Raw genomic sequence first — 6,262 nt, 5'->3', positions numbered from 1 at the left:
AGCACAGTACAGTATAGTAGAGCACAGTACAGTAAAGTAAATAAAAGTATAGTAGAGTTCAATACAGTATAGTAGAGTTCAGTACAGTAGAGTTCAATACAGTAGAGTAGAGTTCAGTACAGTAGAGTTCAATACAGTAGAGTAGAGTTCAGTACAGTAGAGTTCAGTACAGTAGAGTTCAATACAGTAGAGTAGAGTTCAGTACAGTAGAGTTTAGTTCAGTACAGTAGAGTAGAGTTCAGTACAGTAGAGTAGAGTTTAGTACAGTAGAGTTTAGTTCAGTACAGTAGAGTAGAGTTTAGTACAGTAGAGTAGAGTTCAGTACAGTAGAGTTCAGTACAGTAGAGTAGAGTTCAGTACAGTAGAGTTCAGTACAGTAGAGTAGAGTTCAGTACAGTAGAGTAGAGTTTAGTACAGTAGAGTAGAGTTCAGTACAGTAGAGTTTAGTTCAGTACAGTAGAGTAGAGTTCAGTACAGTAGAGTAGAGTTCAGTACAGTAGAGTAGAGTTTAGTACAGTAGAGTAGAGTTCAGTACAGTAGAGTAGAGTTCAGTACAGTAGAGTAGAGTTTAGTACAGTAGAGTAGAGTTCAGTACAGTAGAGTTTAGCTCAGTACAGTAGAGTAGAGTTCAGTAGAGTAGAGTTCAGTACAGTAGAGTAGAGTTCAGTACAGTAGAGTAGAGTAGAGTTTAGTACAGTAGAGTAGAGTTCAGTACAGTAGAGTAGAGTTCAGTACAGTAGAGTAGAGTTCAGTACAGTAGAGTAGAGTTCAGTAGAGTAGAGTAGAGTTCAGTACAGTAGAGTAGAGTTCAGTAGAGTAGAGTTCAGTACAGTAGAGTAGAGTTCAGTACAGTAGAGTTTAGTTCAGTACAGTAGAGTTTAGTTCAGTACAGTAGAGTAGAGTTCAGTACAGTAGAGTAGAGTTTAGTACAGTAGAGTTTAGTTCAGTACAGTAGAGTAGAGTTTAGTACAGTAGAGTAGAGTTCAGTACAGTAGAGTTCAGTACAGTAGAGTAGAGTTCAGTACAGTAGAGTAGAGTTCAGTACAGTAGAGTTTAGTTCAGTACAGTAGAGTAGAGTTTAGTACAGTAGAGTAGAGTTCAGTACAGTAGAGTTCAGTACAGTAGAGTAGAGTTCAGTACAGTAGAGTAGAGTTCAGTACAGTAGAGTAGAGTTTAGTACAGTAGAGTAGAGTTCAGTACAGTAGAGTTTAGTTCAGTACAGTAGAGTAGAGTTCAGTACAGTAGAGTAGAGTTCAGTACAGTACAGTAGAGTTCAGTTCAGTACAGTAGAGTAGAGTTCAGTACAGTAGAGTTTAGTTCAGTACAGTAGAGTAGAGTTCAGTACAGTAGGGTAAGCAGTGGTTTCTGCCCCACTGGTGTGCCTCAAAACTTTTCCTGATCTTGATTTCTTTATTGAACACTCAGTTATAAACATGACCTGTGGAATGCACATGGAATTTTGACTTGGGAGCAGGTAGCTTAGTGGTTAAATGCGTTGTGCCAGTAACCGAAAGGTTGCTGGTTGTAATCCCGTGTCGACTAGGTGAAAAATCTGTCGATGTGCCCTTGAGCAAGGCACTTAACCCTAATTGCTCCTGTAAGTCGCTCTGGATAAGAGTGTGTGCTAAATGACAAAAATGTAATGTAAAATGTAGTGCCTGTCAGATATTTCATTAAATGGCTCATGGTTACATCTGTATCATTGTTTCAAGTCCAGTGCACTCAGGCTGTTGTTACATTTGCATCCTTTGAGGGGCGCACATCACGAGCAAAGTCATTTGTATCATTTTACTTCGTCTGTGAAAACCATTTGCACAGGCAAGTCTGATTAGGCTTAGCCAGAGTCATTTATTTCTTCATATATGGCTCTGGGCTTAGCTATATAACACAGCCTCTGCCATAGAAACAAATGGAGCATGGCTTTGTGTCCGTGGTTGCACCTTTACAATGCAGAAAACAAGATTGTTTGTAGCCCAAACACTTCAAAACTAAATACCTATCTTACAGAGTTACATTATTTATTTATTTTTGGCCAGATTGGCCCAGACGCTCTTAAAGGGGTACACACAAATTAACCATCATGAGTAAGGAACATTGAAAACTATGAAAATATTTTTACATAAACACTATTCAATCAAAAAAAAAGTTTAACAGAAAATAGATGATTTGCTGTATAGAGCAGATGAGATGGAGGTCATTAACACTACATCAATTAATAGGGTGCCACAGAATTCTATATCCCATCAAGGTGTGCCACGGTTAAAAAAAGGTTGGGATCCACTGCAGTAGAGCACACATGAGTAGAGTACAGTATCATGTAATATTGGTAGAGCATGGCGCTTGTAACGCCAGGGTAGTGGGTTCGATCCCCGGGACCACCCATACTTAAAAATGTATGCGCACATGACTGTAAGTCGCTTTGGATAAAAGCGTTTGCTAAATGGCATATTATTATTATTATTATTATTATATACTCTACTATACTTTACTGCACTGTACTGTGCTCTACTGTTCTGTACTGTACTCTACTGTGCTGTACTGTAAAAGAGACCTTGGTATCAGCATGACTCCATGTCAAAATAAAAGCTAAATAAAATACTATATTTTTCTTTACTGTACTGTATGCTACTGTACTGTGCTCTACTGTACTCTACTGAAATCGAATGTACTGTACTCTACTCTGCTCTACTGTGCTGTACTGTGATGTCCAAACTCGTAAAACATAGACGTCTATAATTGGTACATATTTGGTCCAGTCTGGACCAAACAAATTTTGTGTTGTTTAGGGGCGGAGCTCATTAGAATAATTTCCAGTGTGTAGAATAATACCCAAACATGCAAAGGAGGATATTACATTGTTCTACCTTTGTGTACCTATTCAGGATACATCACCATGAAGAGAAGGACAGAATGACATTCATAATTATGCATTTCTGTATAGTACAGATCAAGGACCGATGATGTCATCCTGTTACCGTCATTCTGTTGGGTGTTGATCCATTTCACTTACTGTAGTTCAATAACCAAAATAGTTTTTTTCTAACTCAATTTTGATTGGATTTGATTTGAGGTATCATATCATAGCTGAGTTTTTGGAAAACGTGGTCACATAAAAAACTGGGGGAAACTTTACTGTCATTCTGATACCAAACTTTGCACCTGCACTGTTCCTCAAGTAAATGTGTTTAAGTAAAATCAGAGACAATTGTTAAAAGAAGACATATGCATATAGGTGTATCGTTGGTCAAACTTTGCAATCAATGGTTTTTGCTTGGCATACATTTTAAAGTGAAAAAGTCAGTCTCAGCATCACGCTGTTACCATGGAATTGCCCTTAGCTAATTTGTTTAGTCTAGCCGATTGTACATCCATTACATTTTGGCCATGCATACCAAATACATTTGTCCATCCAAGCTTGTGGGTCCAAGACAAAGTGTGTCATCAAACTTCATTGGATCCCAAACTTGTTTTCAGCTAAATCTGATGACTGGAATCCACAGTCAATGTTCTATGTAAAGTTTGCTTCTGAGTTTGACTGAAGGCCAGCCAGCACACCTTGAGGAGAATGTTTACGAACATAAAAACACCTCTCTCAGCAATAATGTCAGTGGAAATAAGTAGAGGGGAGGAAAAGTTTCAGAGTTTCAAATGAAAGAAGAAGAAATGAAAAAGCTATGCGATGCTGACACCACACAATTCTAACAGAGCTTTTTAGTCTGAATAGCTTGCTTTGTGCCTAACCTTCAAGATACGTTACACTTTGTTTATTCAGTATTGTGGCAGTAATGTAAACGTTTTTGGGAGGATTTCATTGGACTGAGGGTATCATTGGCTATCTACACTACATGACCAAAAGTATGTGGACACCTGCTCGTCTAACATCTCATTCCAAAATCATGGGCATTAATATGGAGTTGGTCCCCCCTTTGCTGCTATAACAGCCTCCACTCTTCTGGGAAGGCTTTCCACTAGATGTTGGAACATTGCTGCAGGGACTTGCTTCCATTCAGCCAAAAGAGCATTATTGAGGTCGGGCACTGATGTTGGGCGATTAGGCCTGGCTCGCAGTCGGCGTTCCAATTCAGTTGAGGTCAGGGCTCTGTGCAGGCCAGTCACCAGTCATGTTCTTCCACACCGATCTCGACAAACCATTTCTGTATGGACCTCACTTTGTGCACGGGGGCATTGTCATGCTGAAAGGGCCTTCCCCAAACTGTTGCCACAAAGTTGGAAGCACAGAATCGTGTAGAATATCATTGTATGCTGTAGCATTAAGATTTCCCTTCACTGGAACAAAGGGGCCTAGCCCGAACCATGAAAAACAGACCCAGCCCATTATTCCTTCTCCACCAAACTTTACATTTGGCCCTATACATTGGGGCAGGTAGCGTTCTCCTGGCATCAGCCAAACCCACATTCATCCGTCGGACTGCCAGATGGTGAAGCGTGATTCATCACTCCAGAGAACGCGTTTCCACTGCTCCAGAGTCCAATGGCGGTGAGCTTTACACCACTCCAGCCGACGCTTGGCATTACGCATGGTGATCTTAGGCTTGTGTGCAGCTGCTCGGCCATGGAAACCCATTTCATGAAGCTCCCTACGAACAGTTCTTGTGCTGACGTTGCTTCCAGTGGCAGTTTAGAACTCGATTTTATACAGCTGTCAGCAACGGGTGTGGCTGAAATAGCCAAATTCACTCATTTGAAGGGGTGTCCACATACTTTTGTATATATAGTGTAATTTGAGTCACACTTTATTTGGATAGTCTGTATAGTCCATCTGTAGATGCTCTACAGATATGCTCTACAGATGGTCATACTATCAACAATTATCTGTTGATAAGCAATTGCTTGCTAAGGTTAGGGTTAGGTTTAGAATAAGAGTTAGGGTAAGGGTTAGGACTGGAGTAACAGTGTTGCTTCCGTCCCTCTCCTCGCCACAACCTGGGCTTGAACCAGGGAACCTCTGCACACATCAACAACCGACACCCTCGAAGCATCGTTACCTATTGCTCCACAAAAGCCGCGGTCCTTGAAGATCAAGGGAAACAACTACTTCAAGGTCTCAGAGCAAGTGATGTCACTGATTGAAATGCTACTAGCGCGCACCGCTAACTAGCTAGCCATTTCACACAGGTTACACTAGGGTTAGGGTAAAGGTTAAGTTTAGGGTTAGGTTAGGGTTAGTAGATAGTTAGTTACTGATAGTCCATCTGAAGATCTTCTACAGACTATCCAAATAAAGTGTTACCCTATTTTTTTCCGTAACAGAGGAAAGCTGAATGACAAAACATATTTTTCAACTACAGTATATCAAATATGTCCTTACCATGATCTTCTACCACGTAATACAAACCATTCTGTGGATGCTTCACCTGATTGTTCATTTTTATACAATTCTAGCGACAATCAAAACAATCAGATCACAGTTTGATCACACAGCACTTGATCCCCAGAGCTTTACTGTCTAAATGCAAATAACAAATCTATTCAAGGCGAGTCTGTGAAAACAACATTGAATTTGAAAGAACACAATCTACTCTGAGCCTTGTAATTTCTTGTCGTTACAAAAACTGTAAGAATAAAAAGTGCAGTGGCAGAAGTCTGTCCTGAGTTAGAGTGAGGACACAGTTTCTCCTCCACGGCAGTCATGATGCAGAGCAGAGCTCCTTAATTGAAGAGCCTGAAATAGAGCCTCTCGATTAGGGCTGGAGAGGCCCTGGCCCACTCTGCTCCCCTCAGCAGTCTACTACACTCTGACTCTATCTGGCTGTCATCCCACAGAACCCTCCAGATAAAAACCAACTATTAAAAAGCTGCACAAACATGACTAACCGAGAGTTTAACCTAGGTAATCTGTGTAACTCAACACCATGATAGCCCTCTGAGCAAAAGCTGAGGATTGAGGCACCTGGCTGGGAAAAGACTCAAGGAAAAGCTATTCATTATCATGCAGGCCACCCATGGGGCGGCGCACAATTGGCCCAGCGTCGTCCAGGGTAGGGGAGGGAATGGCCGGCAGGGATGTAGCTCAGTTGGTAGAGCATGGCGTTTGCAACGCCAGGGTTGTGGGTTCGATTCCCACGGGGGGGCCAGTATGAAAAATGTATGCACTCACTAACTGTAAGTCGCTCTGGATAAGAGCGTCTGCTAAATGACTAAAATGTAATGTAAAAATTTTGACTGAACCACCTGCGCTACACAAAGACTGGAATGACTGAGTTCATTCATTGCTCTGGCACACTACTTATATATACATATA

This window comes from Coregonus lavaretus, assembly GCF_964263955.1.
Source record: "Coregonus lavaretus genome assembly, chromosome: 12".
In the NCBI taxonomy this organism is placed as follows: domain Eukaryota; kingdom Metazoa; phylum Chordata; class Actinopteri; order Salmoniformes; family Salmonidae; genus Coregonus; species Coregonus lavaretus.
This window is presented reverse-complemented; position numbering follows the sequence as displayed.